Source organism: Anolis carolinensis, chromosome 1 (genome assembly GCF_035594765.1).
Source record: "Anolis carolinensis isolate JA03-04 chromosome 1, rAnoCar3.1.pri, whole genome shotgun sequence".
In the NCBI taxonomy this organism is placed as follows: Eukaryota; Metazoa; Chordata; class Lepidosauria; order Squamata; family Dactyloidae; genus Anolis; species Anolis carolinensis.
In genome coordinates, this window is record NC_085841.1 from 28302087 (window position 1) to 28325062 (window position 22976).

The window sequence follows — 22976 nt, forward strand, 5'->3', positions numbered from 1 at the left end:
TCTTTCTGATTCTTTTCCAGTTAAAATGGGGAGATTACTAGAGCTTTTTTGGGAGGGACCCCAAGGAACTTACTGGGCTGCCCAAGAGCCACATGATTCCGTGGCTCTTTCTAGATCCTGTACCTCTAACCGTAGTCACCCATTTTCAAGACTTTTATCTATGAAAAGCTGGAGATATATTTCTGTTTCAAAAGCAAACATCATAGTTTCTGGGTAAACATAAATCCTGACATATCTTATTTAAAAATTAAGCACCATGCTACTCTTATGCGATTCTTTGTGCCACCTGTGTCCTCATTTCCTTTTTAAAACACAAGAGGCCTATACATTCTACTTCTCTCATCTCTTGGCATTGCTAATCAATCTTGTCAGGAAATATTCCTTAGAGAATTTCAGCGAAACATAATTTTTATTCTTTCTCTTTGCTCCGGGGAAGATGCTACACAATTCACAGTAGGAATTCATTTTGAGACATGCCATTTGCATATACTTATTTGCTATCTTGACATTTTTGAAAAATTGAATGAATTTAGTCTTGGCTTCTAAACTAATTTAGAGAAGAACAAATGGAATTATTCACATCACATGAACATGGCAACAACATAGAAACTGCTGCATTTGGAGTTGCATATTACTTCTATTTTTGCATAGCAGGAGTGAGCAAAATACACATGAGACCACCCGGGAAAATAGGTTTTCTATTCAAGCAGCTATCTATGGTCTGATATCATTAGCACTCTTTTCCCTCTCTCAGTATTACATATTGGAAATACATTATTTTTGAAAGAGGATGGTCCAACATTTCTTTAAAGATCTAGAGAAAGTATGGATACTGTTTCATTGTTTGCTGTAAAGTATAACTCTAGGATATTTTGTAGTTCTGAAGCCTCAACTGATTCAGAGACTGGCAGCCAGAAAGCTAACTGGAGCTCCCTACAGGGAGAGATCCACTCCCATGTTGTGGCAGCTCCACTGGCTGCCAGTTTGCTTCCAGGCTAAATACAAAGTGCTGGTCATTACCTTTAAAGCCCTAAACGGCTCGGATCCAGGCTACTTGACCAATAGCATCTCCTCCTACAAACCAGCCTGGGCACTGCAGTCAGTGGAGGAGGCCCTGCTCTCGGTCCCACCCCCATCTTGAGGACGGCTGGTAGGAACAAGAGATGGGCCTTCTCCGTGGTCACTCCCCACCTCTGTAACTCCCTCCCTAAAGAAATAAAGCTGGCCCCTTCTCTCCTCTCCTTCAAAAAAACAACTGAAGACCTACTTTTGCTCACTAGCATAAGGAGAGGAAGAGGATTAGATAACGACAGATCACTACCGGGCCCCTGGTTGAGAACTATTTTGTATCTGGGCTCTCCTAGTCCATGCCAGCCCAATGACTACACAACCAACCCACACCATTTTGTGAACTCTAGTTGGCTGTTGTAAATTTATGTGGATGTTTGTTTAGATTTTGTGCCATTATATAATTTTATCTGACTACGTGCAGTTTAATTTATTGATTTTAGGTTTAATTTACTGATGTTAGGCTTCAATTGGATGCTAGGTTTTAATGTTACTTTAAGTGGCATTTTTCTGGGATTTTATGTCAGTATTTAGTTTTTAGTTATTGATACTTGTCCTAGCTTGCTATTTTTTGTCTCTGTTTTGGGCTTGGCTCCATGTTAGCTACCCCGAGTCCCTTTGGGGAGATGGTGGCAGGATAGAAAAATAAAGTATTATTATTATTATTATTATTATTATTATTATTATTATTATTATTATTAGTTTGTTTGTTTGTTTGTTTTATGGAAGCATTGAATGTTTGCTATTGTATATTGGAATCTGCTCTGAGTCCCCATGGAGAAACAGGATGGAATACAAATGAGAAGACAGGAAAGCTTGGAGAAGATAATGATGCTGGGGAAAATCGGGGGGGGGGGGGGAAGAGGGGCCGACCAAGGGCAGGATGGCTGGATGGTATCCTTGAAGTGACTGGCTTGACCTTGAAGGAGCTGGGGTTGGTGATAGCTGACAGGGAGCTCTAACATGGGCAGGTCATGAGGGCACGAAGAGTCAGAAGCAACTGAATGAATAAACAACAATACAAATAAACCAATATGTGTTCCAGTTGGAATATTGAAAATCCAGCCTTGACTCCTCAAATCCCAGTCTGAATTCTGCCTATCTATATATCATATGTTAGAGACTGTGTCTAAGTATCTGAACCAGTGTTCATGCTAGATAGATAATTCCTGGTGTTTCCAACCTCTGAGATGAACCAGTAGTTAGGATAATCTAATTCTATATGTTCATAATAAACTGTAGAAATTTCCTACTGTTGTTATTCAAAACCTACAATTTTTCAAACCTACTATTAAATCACATTAGTACACTGTTCCTCTAAGTGGAACAGAGTCATTTTATGGTGTCATTTTTCCATAGTCATCCTTGATTGTTTATTCTTTCCCTTCTTAAAGAAGTATTTAGTATGTTTGAACTGTGTTTGGCATATAATTAGAAGCAGAATGAGAAAGGGGGAGTCTAAGTGTATGCATTAGAAAGACAGGCCCAGAAATAGGGAAAGGAATCATAGTCATAGAGTTGGAAGAAACCTTATGGGCCATCTAGTCTAACCCCCTGACAAGAAACAGGAAAATTGCATTCAAAGCACCCTTGACAGATGGCCATCCAGCTTCTGCTTAAAAGCCTCCAAAGAAGAGGCCTCCACCACACTCTGGGGCAGAAAGTTCCCCTGCTGAACAGCTCTCACAGTGAGGAAGTTCTTCCTAATGTTCCGGTGGAATCTCCTTTCCTGTAGTTTGAAGCCATTGTTTTGCATCCGAGTCTCCAGGGCAGCAGAAAACAAGCTTGCTCCCTCCTCCCTATGACTTCCACTCGCATATTTATATATGGCTATCATGTCTCTACTCAGCCTTTTCTTCTGCAGGCTAAACATGCCTGGCTTTTTAAGTCACTTGTTCTCCAGACCCTTGATCATTTTAGTCGCCCTCTTCTGGACACATTCCAGCTTGTCAACATCTCCCTTCAACTGCGGTGCCCAGAATTGGACACAGTATTCCAGGTATGGTCTGACCAAGGCAGAATAGAGGGGGAGCATGACTTCCCTGGATCGAGACACTACACTCCTATTGATGCAGGCCAAAATTCCATTAGCCCTTTTTCTTGCCACTTCACATTGTTGGCTCATGTTTAACTTGTTGTCCACGAAGACTCCAAGATCTTTTTCACACGTACTGCAGTCAAGCCAGGCATCCCCTATTCTGTATCATTGCATTTCATTTCTTCTGCCTAAGTGGAAGTATCTTGCATTTGTCTCTGTTGAACTTAATTTTGTTAATTTCGGCTCATCTCTCTAATCTGTCAAGATAGTTTTGAATTCTGTTCCTGTCTTCTGGAATATTAGCTATCCCTCCCTATTTGGTGTCGTCTGCAAACTTGATGATCGTGCCTTCTAACCCTTCATCTAAGTCATTAATAAAGATGGTGAACAGAACCGGGCCCAGGACAGAACCCTGCAGCACTCCACTTGTCACTTCTTTCCAGGATCACTTGGTGAACACCCTCTGGGTTTGTTCGCTTAAACAATTACAGATCCACCTAACCGCAATTTTGCCTAGCCCACATTTGACTAGTTTGTTTGCCAGAAGGTCATGGGGGACCTTGTCAAAGGCCTTACTGAAATCCAGATATGCTATATCCACAGCATTCCCTGCATCTACCCAGCTTGTAACTATCAAAAAATGAGATCAGATTAGTCTGACATGACTTGTTTTTGATAAATCCATGTCTATTAGTGATGACCGCAATTGTTTCTAAGTGTTTACAGACCACTTTCTTAACGATCTTTCCCAGAATCTTGCCTGAAAGTTATGAATGTCAACATTTTAGTACATGTTTGAAAATAGGTTGCTCTTTTTATAAAAGAAAAACAAAACAAAATGTGAAGGGGATTCTCACATCTTACAGCAAAAAGATTTTTTTAAACAAAAATGGTCTTGAAGTTGTCATAAACTTTACATGACATGACAAGAGTGCTGTTTCTCAGCCCTTTGTTTATCCTGATTTGCTCTGTAAAGATTTTCTATCATTTCAAATTGGTTAATATCCTAGGAGAATCGGAATCATTGATTTCTCAGAACAATGTGAGTTCGGTCTCACTATTCTTGGGATCTGCCTTGCTAAATACCTTTCAGGCCAAAATATTTGTGGACAGAACAAAGAGAAAAGTCTAAAGTTGGCTCAATGGCAGACTGCCATCTGCTGACTGCCATTTGGAAAAGCAGACTGTGTTGTGGAAAGTGCACAGTGTTTGCTGTTAGACTTCCTGGCTGAAAACATGGGGAGAACTGAAATGCAGAAATCTGATTTCATAACTCCCGGATTCTAAACTTTGAAATGCCAGTTCTGAAATCTACCATGATCTTGAATGACAGGATGTTCACTTTGTAACATAAAGATGAACACATTCCAGTGATGACAGTCCAAAGCATTTACAGTCAGCCCTCCGCACTCGCTGGGGTTAGCAGCACAGAACTTCTGTGAAAATGAAAAACTGCAATTGCTATTTTTCACCTAGGGTAACACCGCTTACATTTCTATGGTCAACTTTGAGTGGAAGCTGAACGTAGAATTCTCCCCAGCTCTTTGTCATGCAGACTACCAATATTATAATTCTTCTTCTTAAACTCTTAGTTAGAGATTGATCAAGGACTTATTCCTGAAAAGTTATGCTAAACATGTTTGCACAGTTTTACTTGGAGTAGTGGGATGGAGTTTCCTTGCTTCAGCGTGACTGTCTTAAAACAGAGAGCTTTTGCCACACAGAAGAACAATAAGTATGCCTAATCATCTCCAGATTGCTTCCACCCTGCTTTCCCTTGTGAGCCCATGAAATTCAAAACTCCATATAAAACATTCAAGGAATACAGAAATACAAGAACGATTAATTTCAGCACAAAGCAACTGGTCCCCAAAGTTTTCTGGCGGAATGCACTTTAAAGATAATGGAGAAAAGGGAACACAATGTAAGACATTGCATGCCAGCTTGTGCTGAAACATACCCCGTAATAGTGGTCAACCTATTTTTAAGCTAAGAAAAGTGCTGCACTCATCATATAGAAACATTAGAAAGAATAGGGGCATGGAGACAAAATTGGAGACAAGGTTGTCACTTCTTCAGTTTTTCTAGCAGCCCAAAATGAAGTAAATGAATTGTTGTACCAAGGAAGCTGGTGCCAACTAGAGTTGATGTCACCCAGTGTGATGACTATTTGTCTCACCACATGGACCTCCTTCTTTATTATACCATGCAATGTTGCTTGTAGTTATATCTAATTACAGGGATTTAAAAATAATAAATTGCTGCTGAAATACTGCACAAAAATGTTATAGATGGGTTGTTGTGCTGTTTCCAGGCTGTATGGCCATGTTCCAGAAGCAGTACCTCCTGATGTTTTGCCCACATCTATGGCAGGCATCCTCAGAGATTGTGAAGTATATTGGAAAACTAAGCAAGGGAGGTTTATATATCTGTAGAAGGTCCAGGGTGGGGGAAAGGACTCTTGTCTGTTGGAGGCCAGTGTGAATGTTGTAATTAATCATCTTGATTAGCATTAATGAACTTGCAGGCTTCATTCTTGCCTGGGGGAATCCTTTGTTCTGAGGTGTTAGCTGCCCCTGATTGATTCATGCTTGTAATTCCTCTGTTTTCAGAGTATTGTTCTTTATTTACTGTTCTGATTTTAGAGTTTTTTAACACTCGTAGCCAGATTTTTTTCATTTTCATGGTTTCCTCCTTTCTGTTGAAATTGTCCACATGTTTGTGGATTACAATGGCTTATTTGTAGTCTGACATGATAGTTGCTAGAGTGGTCCAGCATTTCAGTGTTCTCAAATAACATGTTGTGTCCAGGTTGGTTCATCAAGTGCTCTGCTATGGCTGACTTCTCTGGTTGAGTTAGTCTGCAGTGCCTTTCATGTTCCTTGATTCGTGTTTGGGCAATGCTGCGTTTGGTGGGCCCTATGTAGACTTGTCCACAGCTGCATGGTATACGGTAGACTCCTGCAGAGGTGAGAGGATCTCTCTTGTCCTTTGCCGAATGTAGCATTTGTTGGATTTTCTTCATGAGTCTGTAGATAATAATAATAATAATAACTTTATTTTTATATCCCGCCCCATCTCCCCAACAACATACAATAAAAGACAGTAGTATAAAAATACACAGTATAAAAGACAGAATATAAAATACAACAATATAAACAATATATAAACAACAATATAAAATACATAACAATCACAGGAGTGAAATATATCAACTCTACAACACAACTGGGGCCGGGCTGTGGCGCAGCTGGCTAGTAACCAGCTGCTATAAATCACTACTGACCGAGAGGTCATGAGTTCGAAGCCCAGGTCAAGTTAAGCCTCCGACCATTAAAAAAAATAGCCCCGGCTTGCTGCTGACCTATGCAGCCCCAAAAGACAGTTGCATCTGTCAAGTAGGGAAAATTTAGGTACGCTTTATACGGGAGGCTAATTTAACTAATCTACAACACCATAAAACTGCTCACAAAGAAAAGAATGAGGAAGAACAGCCACCAATGGACGGTGAAGCAACAGCTCCCCCTGTGGCCGGAATCGTGAAGCTGGAAAGATGTTAAAAATGCCTCTGTGTCTGTCTAAAAACTGAATGTTGTTTGTCTGTTGGCATTGAATGTTTGCCATATATGTGTTCATTGTAATCCGCCCTGAGTCCCCTTCGGGGTGAGAAGGGTGGAATATAAATACTGTAAATAAAATAAATAAATAAACTTCACAGAATAAAGAGCATGGCCATGAAAAAAAGACAATGTCATGGCACTTCAATCTGCGGTCTTGGGGAAAGGAATAATTATAATTGTGCAATGTATTAAGAGAACTAATCGTAAACATCCATGATAAGGTGCAAAAGACTAGGCTGTAGCAACAGGTAGGGACTCAATCCACTGTTCACCTCAGTCGAAAGTGGCTTGGAAAAACCAGGTTTTCAAAGCTTTTCTAAAAGTCATCAGTGTAAGGGCTAATCTGATTTCTCTCGGGAGAGAGTTTCAGAGCTGGGGGGCCACAACCGAAAAGTCCCTCTCAGGTTTGAGACGAGGATGGTAACAAGAGTAGGGCCTCTCTAGTAGATTGCAGAGTTTGTGCAGGTTTGTAATAGGAGATGCGATCACAAAGATAGACTGGACCTCAGCCGTTTAGGACTTTATAGGTAATAACCAGCACTTTGAATTGGGTTCAGACATTTATTTATCTATTATTATAGATAGTGTGTAGGTTGTATTTCTTCATCAGCTTCCCTATGTGGTCAGTGATTCCCTTGATGTATGGTAAGAACACTGTTCTTCTGGGTGGATCTTTGTCTTTACTCTCGTGGCTTGTTCTTAGCCTTGCAGCTCTTCTGATGTCTGTGTGGAGTATCCATTGGCCCATAGAGCCCAGTTTAGGTGGTTTATTCCCCTTGGAGGAGGTGTTATAGATGATCATTTGATCATTTTGGTGTTACCCTCTCCGATAATGTCATATGAACATAGTGCACACACACACATACCATACCCCTGAGTTATACCATTGCATCCATCTAATTGAGAAAGGCGCTCATCATGAATTGGTTTTGTACCTCTTTTTTAAAATGTGTAAAATTATAATTGTTTAATAGCATTTTAGCATGATAATCCCTATTTCTACATATCTTTAAGTGTTTTTATGTTTGGTCTGTGCTAGAAATGGGTGACAATTTCCCATCCATTTTTTAAAAAATGAATGTGTTCAAATGTACCTATTTCTTCCTTTCATGTAATAAGGCAACCACAAAACTATTCCATTTATAATCCCTTGAAGTTTTCTTTCTGCAGATAGACTTTATTCATCTACTGTATCTCCTAGTTATGGGTGGGATAAATGAGAAAAAAGTTTTGGTTCATTTTTATAATGATTTACACAAATCATCAAACTCTTTGTATCTGAAATTGAAACAATTTGGCAATATGGAATGTATGTATTACTCAATCCAGATCAAGGATTTTGAATTCTTATTCCTTAGAAATTGGGTTTAAATGCTACAGTAAAGTCAGCTATGCTAATGATGAATTAGGATTACCAGTGTGTCTCATCCATAAAACATATATAGAAACATGGTATCTTCAACTTGAGAACAGCTGTATCTATTGAATTTGGTAACATGACCGATGCTACAAAGGATTTCAGGCTATATCCCCCAACCCCCAAGGATACTTGATCTTTCACAATGTTTTTGGAGTGCAACTCCCAGGATTCCTTACAAGTTAGGGATGCTGGAAATGGCATTACAACAACATCTGGAGAAATTATTGCAATCCCTGAGCTATCAGTTAAGACTAGAACAGAAGTCATAGCAGAGGCAATGAGCAGCTAGCAATGGGCATATTGCTATGAACAAGTATATCATTTTCCTAATCTTATAACCATATGGAGGATAAACAAAATTCTATGCATGTTAAAGAAGAGAAGATAATTTTAAGGAAATTTTGTGTTGGGGAGTGTAAATTTCCCAGTGTGCCCCTATGCTGGTGTTCTTCTTTCAGCTCCCTTAACAGCCCTTGGAGACTTTCTTTCCCACAGTTTTAGATAGTTTGCTACGTATCCTTTCGCAGCATGGAATCATTTTTTAACCATTATAGCACAGCAAAAAATAAAAATAAAACCATGCCAGGAGATGTTTCATGACAAGGCTATTCCAACATCTCCACCCCACCCCCAGCAAATGTCAACCTGTTCAGTGTTTTGAGTTGACAAATTGGCAGGCGGTCAAGATCGGACACTGACAGCATAAACTGGAGCTGATAAACTGGCAGGCTGCATCTCCCTGCATGGAGCCTGGCAAAGAAAAACATCTATTTAGGATGCAAGACAGAAGGTGTTGGGGGGGGGGGGGCTATTATGTTTGAAAATATCATTGGAGGGATGCTTTTCTGAACATGAAAAATGCCTTTATTCATGAATACTCGCAATGCTCATTCATTCATTCATTCATTCACCCAGGGGAGGGTGGGGAAATCAGTGAAGCACAATGGCTTATAAAAACATCAGCTTTGGGAATCCATGCCAAAATGAAAAGCTCTAGCTGCTCCATTTTTAAAATAGAATCTCTTAGGTAGAGTGATGAATCCCATGGAAGATGGAATTTCTTCCTCTGGAATAAAGGAGAGCTCAGAACAATCGCACCTGGTCACATCCTTTTCACTTGTACTGCTGTGTCAAGCTAGTTGTCACCTGTCCCATATCTGTGCATTTCATTTTCCCTGCCTAAGTGTAGTACCATATATTTCTCCCATTTGACACTCATTTTGTTAGTTTTGGCCCAGCTCTACAATCTGTTCAAGTCATTTTGAATTCTGATCCTGTTCCCTGGGATATTAGCTACCCATAACATCCTTTCAGATATTTAAAGATGACAAATGTGTCACCTTTAATCTTCTCCAAGGTCAACTCTGAAAAGGCTGAATTAAATCCTTGTGTATTCATGTATGTCCATAGTGCAGAATCAACATATCTCCCCCCCCCCCCCTTACCTTTAACGCTTAAATGATAGACAAGAAAAACCCCACTGGAAAACTTTTATCTGGATTTTTGTTATTCAAGGGGGAGAGCTATATCTTGCTTGTTTCTAGACAATGTTCCAATATTCTCAGAATTTATATTTAGAGGGGGGAATTGAAGTTTTAAACATTCACAGGTGAGACTAAGTGAACCAAAAGAATTTTCTTGACATTATATCCAAAGGCATAGGAAATATGACAGGGGATTCATTGGAACTGACTGTCAAATTGAGACTCTTTAAGGGTATGTCAATCCATTTTCTAAAAAAAAACGAAGTCTAGGTATATGCTGCACAGACAACATCTCATAACTCAAGGAGGGAAGAAAATCAATCTCCTCATTTACTGTAATGGATGAAGAGGTTACAGAAGTAATGGAGGGATAAGTGCTTTCTAGGAGAACACAGTTTGGGAACATTTGACAATAACTACGTAATCAATTTAAATTATATGGGGAATTCCTGAATGACATTAGTGTATTTTGGCATGGCAGTAGAGTTTAAACACACTTAGCTATTCACAGAGTAATAATAACACAGCATTATAGAATCTCGGGCGTTAAAACATTTAGAAGCAAACTGGCTTGCCAAGCCCCAGGGTTTTGATGCTTCAGTGAAAAGCTTGTCAAGTGTGGAACTGAGAAGGCTTTCTAAGTACAGCTGGGAACTACAAACCATAAAGACAGGAGATGGCTACCCTCAGCAACCAAACCAGGTTTAAAGACTTTGTTTGAACTGAAGTTTAATAGGTGTGGGGCGGGGGGGGGGGGGGGGAAGCAATAATATGTGGAACGTCATGGTATTTTTGCAAAGGTGGATAGAAAAGTTCTTTGTGAAGTTGATAGGAAAGTAATGTAAATATTATTACTTGAATAGCAATGTAATGTTGTGATTTCCAGGCTGTGGGACTCTCTTTTGAGGCAAGCTGGGCTGCTGGCCCATTCCTGGAAAAACAAACAAACATCTTTTTATTCAAGGAGGCTTTTGGCAGCCAACCTGGATTATGATATAAAGGATTTTTAATCAATATTTTTTTATCCTCACTGATGGGTTTTAACTGCTTTTAACATTGGCGTATGCTTTAATTTTTGCCTGAATATATTGGTTAGTTCTAACTAACTTAGAACCATATAATAAATTGCTGAATGGTGAGTAAACATGGGGGTAAATTCCATATACTAAAATTTGAGCCATAGAATAAATAGGTGAATATTGAGTAAACATGGTCATAAATTCCATTGATTTAATGTGTGATGGGTAAATGGGCGCCGGGTGACAGATTTGGCCCACTGACCTAAGATTTGCCCCACTGCCTTCCCCTTAATCAAGGACCTTAATGTGATGAGGTCTTTGTGCAATTTCATTTTGACAGCCATTTGGATTCCCATTGTGGAGAGTGAAAAACTAAATACTAATGTAATATTTGAACAAATCACCAATTAAATAAATGGTCAACGTATGTTCTAAAGATTCACATGCCATCTCCCCAAGGTATTGGTTACAATTGCAGTTTTTAATCATTTTTTAGCATGTATCAAATAGGACAGTCAAGAGGAAAATGCATTTAAAAAAGCAATGCAGGGCAGTTGAAAAGAAAAACATAAGCATATGAACAAAGGAAAGCTTTGACCAAGTCTTTGGGACAGTGCATTAAGACAACGATAGGAAACTTCACCCTGCTGACCAGGTTTGGTATGGCTGATCTGAGATGATTTTTTAAACAACTGATTTTAAAGTGGAGATTTTTTTTAATGTTTATGTATATTTATAGTTTATTTTATGTTCCGGCATTGAATGTTTGCCGTATATATGTTGTTCTCCACCCTGAGGCCCCTTCAGGGTGAAAAGAGCAGAATATAAATGTTTTAAATAAATAAATAAAGCTTTTGCAAAAAAGAAAAAGAATGGATGATAAAAACACACCAAGAGAAAGTAACCATAAACATATAACACCTAAAACACCTAGAAAATCACATGCAATCTAACTAACAGTCAGCATAGACATGCAAAAAGTTACATACCCCAGCAGATTTAGTGATTTTTCTGTAAATGGGAAGGAAAGGATTGCAATTCATTAAGTACCCTGTTTCCCCTAAAATAAGACATCCCCAGAAAATAAGACCTAGTAGAGGTTTTGCTGAATTGCTAAATATAAGGCCTCCCCTGAAAGTAAGACCTAGCAAAGTTTTTGTTTGGAAGCATGCCCGCCAAACAGAACACCGGAGCATGAAGGATCAGTAAATGTACGTAGCATAGAGTGTTGTACATGGAAATATTGGTAGTAACAAGAAATTCTTGATAGGATTCGCAGTTTGTCTGGTTATGCTGGTTTGTGATGACAACTACTGTACAGTATATAATAAAGGTTCCTTTTTTTGTTCAACAATAAATGTGAATTCTTCTTCATGGAAAAATAAGACATCCCCTGAAAATAAGACCTAGCGCATCTTTGGGAGCAAAAATTAATATAAGACACTGTCTTATTTTCGGGGAAACACGGTATCAAAAGTTTTCTACTGGCTCTGCTGGACCAACAAATTTCCAAGTTATGTGTGTTGACAGCAGAGCTTACTCAAGACAAAAATAAGTAATTATATTCACAAACACAAGAATCATATATGGCCTTTCATGGCAACTTTATGTATAGCTAACTAAGTAGCAAAGGAACTAAAAAACCCAGTGACCTAATTGTGAAGATGTATAATGGGACATTAGCAAGAGTGCTCCGTGTGCATTGGTTGCGTATTATAACAAATCCAGAAAAGTGCCCAATATATATTGGTCCATGGGCACATCTGCACTGGCATAGTCTGCTACCGAGCACCAAGCCTTTGGTCAGTAACTTTGTATCAGTGCAATAAGTGAATTCGAAACAGTGCAATGACGAATTGAATGGCTCAGGATTACTATATTTGTATTGTACTTGTGCAGCATTGAATTGTTGCCTATTGTAAGGCCTCTCTGAGTCCCCTTCGGAGTGAGAAGGGCGGGATATAAATGTGGCAAATAAATAAATACATATCAAAGGGCAGGAGCATCAACTCCATTGTGGCTACATGACACATAGAGCTAATTCAGGTTAATACAGGCCAAGGCCATATTAACACAGCCTTGAACCATATTAACCAAAGTTGTGGGTTGCTCCGAATCTCTCCAAAATAGGAAAGTGGGATTGGAATACCTGTAAACCTGAATACCAGTAGACTGAGATATTTTGTTGCACTTGTTTTCAGAGGCTCATATGCACTTCCATGTGAATTCCTTTCATTAAGGTGGCTTGTTTTCCATTCCAGTGCCCTCTCTGTTTTGCCTTTCCATCGTTTGATTTGTTTGTGAAAGCTACATTGGACTTGGACTTCAATTTATGGAGTGATCTGGTATCCTTCATGATTAAAGTTCTATGACAGGCCACAAAGTTGCATAGCAACTGTAACCATGACTTAGACACCCTGAAACATTCCCGTCATAGTTCTGAAATTTTCCAGACTTGGTTGCTGTCAAAGGGGTGTGGAATATTTGTGAGTGTGTATGTGTGTGTGTGTGTGGATATTTGAAAATTTGCTTTCCTGTTTTCAGGTTCTTTCTATGTGAGTTCACTTGAGGGAAGAAAATGATCTCCTTATTTGATCCCTCAATTCACCCTACAGGAGAGTTAATCCAGAAGTCAATTTGAAAACAGTTAGAACTGGGCATTTTCAGTAGAGTTTGAGGCATAACTGTATGTGCACTTATGTGAAAGTAACTCATTCTGAAATCAGCGGGACTGAGTGACACTACAGAGAAATCAGATGTGATCGAGCTTCATTTTAGCATAGGCCCAAAACAGCAAACAGTATTGTACTACTACAAAGATGATGAACATTGATTGCTGCATCGTAAGACTACTCTCATCTAACCCACAGAGTTGTCAATAAAAATGCTAAACATATGATGGCTTTGATTCTGTATCAATTATTTAGATATGTAACCAGCTTAGTTCTTTATAAGCAGTGTCCTCCAAACCATCCTCCACCATAATTCTCACTTACCAGGCAGCAGTTGTTATGAGCAACAGGGGTCTGTTCTCAGGTAGGTTGGGAAGAAACCTACTGACATTTCCATCTACTCCTTTAAAGGGTTTCGGGAGCAACAGTCAGAAGCAGCATTCCTGACACAATTCCTCCTTGTATATTGTGAGAGAAGGTAGAAAGAAAGAAGGTAGTAGAAAGATGGGACATAAATTGAATGATTGAATAAGTATCCATATAAGATTGTTTTGTGTTGAAACCATCATTTTCCTGTAAAAAATGCCAGAATTGGAGATTATTTTCTGCAAATATCTCAATGTTGTCTTATGCAGAATACAGCATTTTCTGCAAATAATGCAGCATTTTCTGCACAGAAAATAGCATTTTCTGCACAGAAAACAGCACTTGCTGTGCAGAATATGTTTTCTGTGCAGAAAATGCTGTTTCTTGCACGGAACATTCTGCTTTCTTTGCAAAAGAACAATGTAAAAATTTTGTGCAGAATACATCCTGAATTGCAAATAAATATCAAAACTGCATGGTTGTTGAAAGCTTTTTCACAGAAATTCATTAAAATTACTCAGTACCTCATTTGAGGAGAAACTTGGTGAAGAATTACGACCCTATTTCTGGAAGCATATATCAACATTGCTATTTCACTGGTTGATGGGATGGAATGCTGGAGTCTTAATTAACATCAACATGGCAACAACCACTGCATTTAAACCATCCTAATGCTATCTTTTTAATTTGTTGAATCCAAATACTCTACAGTATTAGAATTATTATATTTTCCCAATTGTCAGAGCTAGGTTGAGGTAAATGTTATACATACTGATATTTTCTAATTAACAATCTTTTTTCAAACTAGAATGAAGCAATGCAGACATGCACCTAACTGCATTCACACTTCTATTATGAGAGCATTGATGTTTTCACGTCATTATTTATAAAAGACAGACAACCCCTACGGAACAGGAAAATACTCTAGTGGGTTAATGAAATCTCAGCATCTTTATGAACTAAAGTGTGCTGGAATTCTGCCATTAATTGAAAAGGGAAGAAAATAAGTGACTTTCGAGGGATTGGGTGTGATATCACTTCTTAAAACTCTGTGGTTGAAAGCAAAGAAATGGCAAAAGGCTGTGCTTTCACCATATGACAACAATGAAGTATGATTCTGATACATGGAGCTGACACACCTCCTGGTTCCCACTCAGCATTTTTCAGATATACTCTGGGCTGGGTCCATGAAGTATAATGTTATATGAAAGGTTATAGTTGCTCAGATCAGGATGAATTGCATAGCAGCTATAGTTCTTTCTGTTGTTGTTCAGAGAGGAGGGGATCCAGACCAAATGACAGGAAATATAGCATGTGTAGAAGATAAACACTGGCATGTAGTTTTGTTCATATTTGGGATGGTTCAGGTATACTGTTGCCTATAAGAATTGAGGATAGAATGGGAAAAGTTTGGCTCATAGCTTACACATTTACTTCAGAAAAGTAATATGCTGCATAAAAGTAATTTATTATGGTTTATGTAAATTTTAACGACTGCTTCCATAATGGGTGTATCTACACCGTGGAATTAATGTAGTTTGTCATCACTTTTACTGCCAATGATGCAATGATATGTAGTTTTATAATATCTTTAACCTCCTGCCCAAAGAAAGAAGCAAAACTGACCAAACCCCAACTATCTTAAAGCAACCAATTCTAAGATATGTCAAAATTTTGGCTTTTTCTTTGGATTTTCATAAACAACTCTCATTTTTACCACAGGCAACATTTTTAAATAGTTGATTGGTATGAACTAGTCAGTGGGGCTGAATGTTGTCCAGCTTTTTCCTTCCCAATTTGATTACTCTGCTAGAAAGATCCACTACCATCTTTCATATTTCTCAATGCATTGGGTCTGTGACTACTAAGTCATCGTTGGACAGCCTGAGTAGGTGGGAGTGACTCTTTTAGATGTCAGAGCTGCCCCCCCCAAATGTGTTTATATTTTTGTAAATGCCAAAGTTATACTGAATGTACTGAATATTTCCTCTGTGCGATATCATTTCAGCTACATTTACATGAACATGACAATTCATTCATCCGAAAGAGAAGAAATAATGATTATCCATTGTTATATTAAATGACTTTTACTTGAATGAGTTTGATAATTTCTGTTCTTAATTGTAGCCATTGTACATTACATTAGACATATGACATTTTTGTAGTTTAATAAAATTGTAAAATATACTGTTGGCATTTACTAAAGTTAGCATGAATACTAATCCATTAATTTATCATCATTAAATACTAGATACTAAACTACCATATTCCATGTAAATAAATATGTAGTGTTATCATCCGGCAGCATTTGTGCATGTAGTATGGGGTACAGGAAGGGTTCCCCAAAAATTATGTTTTGCCCAGGTCCTTGGCTACTGTCTATAATAGTTTCTTACTTCTGGTAAGAGAAATGGGTGTGGGATATAGAGTTGGATTGAGTAAGGCAGAATAGTTAAAGAAAGCAAATAAAGCCCAAGGTTTATGGTAAAATAAATAACTACTGGAATGGGGCCATGCAGCCTGGAAAACTCACAGCAACCTAAAATGGTATATACAAGGGTTGAATGAAAAGTAATGCCTCTACCTTTGTTACCTGGGTTTGGATGGGAATGTTTTAATAAATCAAACGCAGAAATAATCCTTAGAATGTGCTCTTTAACTACCACTATTCACTTTTTCACATAATCACCAGACAATTGGATACATTTCTATCAATGATGAACAAGTTTTCTGAAGTCGACTCTCTGTTTCCGCAACCAGTGTCTCACAGTACCCATTGTGCACAGATCTTCCGATAGCCAAGCAAAGCAATAACGTGACCCACACGTTCTTGTGAAAGCCAATTATGCTTGAAATTTCTCTCTGAGTGATATGACGTTCATCCTGAATCAATCTGTCAACCTTTTGCTTGTGAAACTCAGTGGTTGCTGTCACAGAACATCCAATTCTTTGTTTGTCATGCAAGTCAGATGTTCCCACCTCAACATCTTTAAACGTACTTGCCCAACGACGCACAGTACTCACACCAACACAATCACCATAAACAGCTTGCATTCTCTGATGAATCTCCTTTTGGGTGACACCTTCTGCTGTCAAGAATTCAATGACGGCACATTGCTTAAGTCGCAGACCCTCGTATTTGACTAATTTTTGCATACTATTTGTTGATGTTTGATAACATGTCTGTTCTACAGAGATAAGGGCACAGCAACCAGAACTCTGAAAAGTAACTTGTTGAATTACAAATTCGTCATGCTGACTGAGAGTTGTAATTTGGAAGATTCTGGGGGCTCTAAAACAAAACAGTAATCAAGAAAAAAGGTTTGGGGTTGCATTTGAAGGCAGAAATGTTGTCTTATCTATGTAACGCAAGACACAAGAGTAGAAGGGAAGATGAGAATGGGATCTATCTTTCTTCCTCTTCCCTCCCTCCCTTCCCGCCCCTTTCTTCTCCCCCCCCCTTTACTGTTATAATTTCCCTCCCATTTATGGAATACCATTTTACCACACCATTGTAGATAGTTGGACTTGAGCATTCATGAATTTTGGTATCCACGGAATTTCCACAATGCCGGCAGATAACAAGGGCCTATTGCCTACAAAAACCCCATGAAATGTATAGGACTGCTATAACTTGATAGGCAAGGTGAAGACACATGCGTGCAAAGAGCACTCTCATAGTTCCAAAGCGAAAGCCACAGAAAGGGTTGCAGCAGCTGAGTATTTTTCATTTGCCTATTATTTCTCTCTTGGAGGGGGAGAGTTTTCCAAAAACCAAGGACAGCTGCCTCAGAAAGCATTTATGTTGTGCAGAAGTCATGGACAAAGAAAAGCAACATAAAAGAGAAATGTTAGATAATAGGCAGCTCTTAATAACCAGGGACTGTTCCTAGTACATTTAGTAGTGGGCTGGTTAACACACCTGGATAACATCTGGGAAAGCTGAAACCCAGAAGAGGTTCAAGAGCTCTCTTTCTCTCTTTTTTTTCTTTTTGCCTCTTTCCATTTCCTCCTAAATTGTTTCCTGCACTCCAGAATGCATGACACCACAGCAAGGAAATGTCTCTAGTATTTGGACAAATAGGAACCAGCTGTTCTTTGTCAGAGTTAATGGTTGAAAACCATGATGGAAAAACTGTGAGAAAATATTTGAGAGATAAGCAGTGTGGGTTTTGGTGGAAAGTGCACATGGGTGAACTCACACAGTGAATTGATCATGTTAACAATTGGGATGTGTGAAACAGTTTTCATCAGCTGTCATAGGCCTGGACATGGTGTATCATGGCTTCTCATCACACCAGACAATTATGCCATATGGGAGAGTGAAGTCGATACTGCACAGCACCGTTCAGCTAAAATACGCTCACAGGGATTAGTCTTGTAGCACATACAGAGACTCATGTGCAGAATGTGAGTCTTGCTGAGGGACCAATGATCTTATGCAGACAAAGTTCAGAGTACAGCACAAACGATGCCTGTATTGGAGTCTGGATAAGGAGAATGTCCTGGCTTTTCTCTTTCTCCCTTTTTCCAAGAGACTAGGGAAGGAACACCTGGGGTTTCTGTCAGAAAGAAGAACTTCAAACTACTTTGAAACTCAGAGAAAAATAGGAGAGATTGACTAAAATTACCCAGACTGGGAGAGGCTGGGATGACCTTCTCCAAAGTTCTAGGACTTTATCACATGAAGGTGGAAAGCCAGCATTGTAACATAATGTCATGCACAATCTGTTGCTGGTCTGCCGCCTCACTGCAGTAAACCTATCCCTTCGATTGATGGAGAGACCTGTCCATAGCATCAGATCGTGCCATGGTCCCATCACCTCATGCAAGAACCTAATCCACTTTTGTATTGGCATGCTGACACTGAAGTGACATAATCAGGGGAATTGTTCACTTCTCCACCCACTCCCCCTCGCACTAATTCATGATTTAAAGTTTTTAAAACATTATTTTACTAATCTTTGCTGGAATTATAAAGTTGCTTTTATAAAAATATTTTTTAAACTTTCAGAAACAGCAAAATTGTAAGAGGACAACATTATACTGTTAACTGAAAGTAAAACCTCAGGATTTGGACCAGCAAATCATTGTAGTTGTTTGATTATGCAGAAGATGCAATAGCAGAGATAGTAATAATATAATATAATAACTTTATTTTTATATCTCACCTCCATCTCCCTGAAGGGACTCAGGGTGGCTTACATGGGGACAAACCCAATTCAACAAAAATTAAAACCAGCATAGATTAAAACATATCTCAATAGAATCAACAACGTTACAACAAGACAGTAACATAAAAAGAGTAACATCAACAGCCAATAGTCTGAGCAGTAACAAGTACTGAAATTCGGGGGAAAGGGAATGGTGCAATAGAATTTCAGAACAGGGCTGGTGGACAAAAATGCAAGGGCCAAGAATAAATTAGAAGGAAAAGAGCAAAGTCAGTTTAAACTCTAAAACTATAGAAGAAAGGACAGGGATAAAGTGAGGGAACTGCTGGTATATATAGTTGGGGCCCAATATCTTGTGAACTGCTTAATCGAAAGCACAATGGAGTATCCATATTTTTACTTTTTACTTTTTAGCTTTGATCATCCTGGAAAGATGCCACTGCCCCATATCACATGAATGATATGTGATAGGGGCTACATGTGATAAAATCCATATATTAAGGGTATTTCTCAGCATCTTATTGAAAGTAGCCTTCATCTTTAAATGGTCAAGATGGAATACAGATGGGCAACTGAAGAAGGGTAAGGGGCCACATGAGATCCCCAAGAACAAAAAACATCTCACAAGAAATCAACATGTTTTGATTTCAAATGGCCCCAAAGAACTTATTTTTTTGTTTTTTAAAAATGAAAATGTAACTCCATTGTGGCAAAAATGCAACCCACACCACCTAGAAGACATTTTGTGGAAACCCCCACCCTTTTTTACCCCTGGTGCTCACATAAACAGCCCTGAAAGAGCCTCACCACCCCTGGAGTGGAAGAATGTGCAATAGGTGTCCTTTTTAAAAGCAATGATATGTGCTTAATTGATTTAAATGTTTACCAAATATTGTTTTAACTAATTTGTTTTTGCTTGTATCATAAGTCACTATGCAATATGTATTCCAATATTGAAAGAAAAGCAGAATATTAATCTTAATAAATGAATAAATAAACATCTTATCTCTTGCTACTGTGAGACATCTGCTCTTCTGCTGCTTGACTTGAGAGAGTTTTTAAAAGCCCAGATATCAGCATGGAAGAACTCCTATATTTCCAGGGCCAGTATACAATGCAGTTCTTATGCAGGTCTTAATTTAGGTCCTCCTCTACAAATTGCAATTGAAAATAATAGTGATTTCTCCTAACCACAGTTTCATATGTCCATATTACGTCTCAGAAGGTATCACCCACAAAGACAAAAGCCAGTATCCAGAGGCACCAGAAAGCCTAGTGTTGCAGATGCCAGACCCCCTTTTAATTTAAAACAAACCCAGATTTTGGTAGTGCCACATTACAGCCACACAGTTACTGGAAATTAGTTCTTCTTTTTTCTTGTAATGAAGTTGTGCTTAAAATCAATGTAAACAAATGTGAATGGAATTGCCTTATTGGTGTAACAATTAATTGTTCTGAGAGCCTCTCCAAATATAAAGCAAAACTCCTGAAAGCCCTGGATTTTGTTCCAGTACAAATGAATTCTGTTTTTGGAGCCTTAAATGATGCTTTTCCCTTCCTGAAGTACTCCGAGGGAACCTCTGGCATTACTTTTCATCCTTGCCCCCTAGGCCAGTTAAAATTAACCCAGTATTTCCTGAAATTAAATGTACCACTCTGTGGCTGTCTATGTTAAACCAGAATTAGTTAGATGGTTCCTGCCAAGAAACACAACATTTGTTTCCAGGACCCAGATTCAAAAGAGATCAAGCAAGGGAAAATGGAATGCTGGCAATAAAATAAAATGATCCTAATGCTTAAATAGTGTAATACTGCTAAAACATTTTAACACTTTGACTATAACTCCTGAATAATAACAGCTCAATGGATATTTGTGAAAGTTGATTTCTGAAACATTGTCATACGACTTCATCACATGGGCTTTCTTAACCATCCTAGATGCTTCCATCACAGTTTGGGGATCCTATCAAATGCTGCGCATCAACTTCCAACGGGACTTCATCCCCAAACTGTATTGGAAGCATCCTGTGATGGAGCAAGGAGAACACGAGAGGCTTCTTGTATTCTTGTTGCCAACAACAGGGACAGCACAGGGGGAAGCCGAGCAGCAATGCTTTCCCCTGTGTGATGGGAAAGGCTGTGCTGGGAGCAATGCAGGTCCTGGGAGCAATGTAGGGCGATGGATTCCCCCATTGGCCCATGTCACCTGGCGTTATCACCCGCATTAGGGCACTTAATGTGATGAGATCCTGAGACAGGATGAGTTGTGGGAAGAGATAATAGAAGACAATATGAGAAGAGGAGAAGGGAAATCCAGGATATTTCAAATAGTTGGACGCAAAACTGGGAACATGCAGATAAAATCAAAATATAATTGACCTTCATATTTGCATTTTTAGGTATTTACAGATCTGATTAATATGTTCTCTCTAGAAAACTCTAGATCCTCCAGTGCAACTCTATGGCCAACATTCATTTTTGCCTCATAATTTGCACTGGAGAATCTAGTGATTCTTAGAGAGAACAATTCTTTAGGCATCTTTTGGTGGAGTCATGCAAGAGGATCTAGAAAGATGTTCTTCAGATTAAAAAATAGTTTTTAATCCACAGTTTTCCTATTATCATGAGAATTCTGACTGAGTCTCCAGAAATCCCAGTCAAAAGATCCCCTGAAGTCCAAAGATCCTACTAAGATTATCCAGGCGAACAATTTCTCAGTCAAAGCTGCTTTATTGATTTGGCCAAATCAAGGCCTGCGGTTCATACAGATGTGAAAAAGACAGAATAACTCTAACCATAGTTCACTTGCTTTTATTCCTTATTTTCCTGTTGCCCCATCTTTGACATATCCAATGGCCTTCTTATTTACTCTTTCCCCTGCGTGGTAGAGCATCTTGAGCCATAGCTTTTACTTATGATGTCTAGGTCTCTGACCTTATTACTTTTGTGTTCCTACTACAACTATTTATTTATTTATTTATTTATTTATTTATTTACAGTATTTATATTTTGCCCTTCTCACCCCGAAGGGGACTCAGGGCGGATCACATTATGTACATATAAGGCAAACATTCAATGCCCATAAACACATCGAACAGAGACAGACAGACAGACAGACAGACAGACGCAGAGGCAATTTAACCTTCTCCTGAGGGGATGTTCGATTCTGGCCACAGGGGGGAGCAGCTGCTTCATCATCCACTCTGATGGCACTTCCTCACTTCCTCATTCCAATGTTGTAAATTAGTTAAACTTGCCTCCCCACTTTTATAAGTGGTACCTTATTTCCTACTTGATAGATGCAACTATCTTTCGGGTTGCTAGGTCAGCAACGAGCAGGGGCTATTTTTTATTTCTAATTGATGGGTGCTCACCCCGCCATGGGCTGGCCTCGAACTCATGACCTCATGGTCAGAGTGATTTATTGCAGCAGCTGCTTACCAGCCTGTGCCACAGCCCATTTGAAAGAGGGTTAAATCCTCATTGATTTCAGTGGACAATGCCCAGTAAGGGTCCTTCCTGATATGTAGAGATTGTGGTATTTCCATAGTCCTTATGTATCCCCTACACTAGATGCTACATAGAGATTGTGATTTCAAAACAGTCATGAGTGCATAACTCTATAATGTCCAACAGGATTCTGGCCAAATATATTTATATAACACTGCCATCCCCTGGCAACTTGTTATAGAAAAGGGGAAATTAGACTGCATGGATATATAGTGCAACTCAATGTGAATGATGTATTTTCATATTTTCATTTAAAAATAACGCCCCTCAATTTTGCAATCTATTGCATCATTTCAGGCTTTATTTGTATCTTTACCATAATGATCTTTCCCCCCACATATTCTATGCAACATTTGCCCATATATTATTAGCTTGACAGCTCAGCATCTATAAAAATTTATAGATTTGTATTAAAAGCAATGCTTGATTATGTCAGTGTTTACGAGGTTTCCCAGAAGCACAGTAACCTTCAGTTAAGCCTCGTTGGAGGCCCCTCAGCCCCCAGGAGAAAAAACAATAAAACAGCCTGTATTTTACCCACCCTCATTAGCCAACTTACTGCAAGCAGCTACAATAGCTACTACTTCCTGATCTTGTTGGTTTTA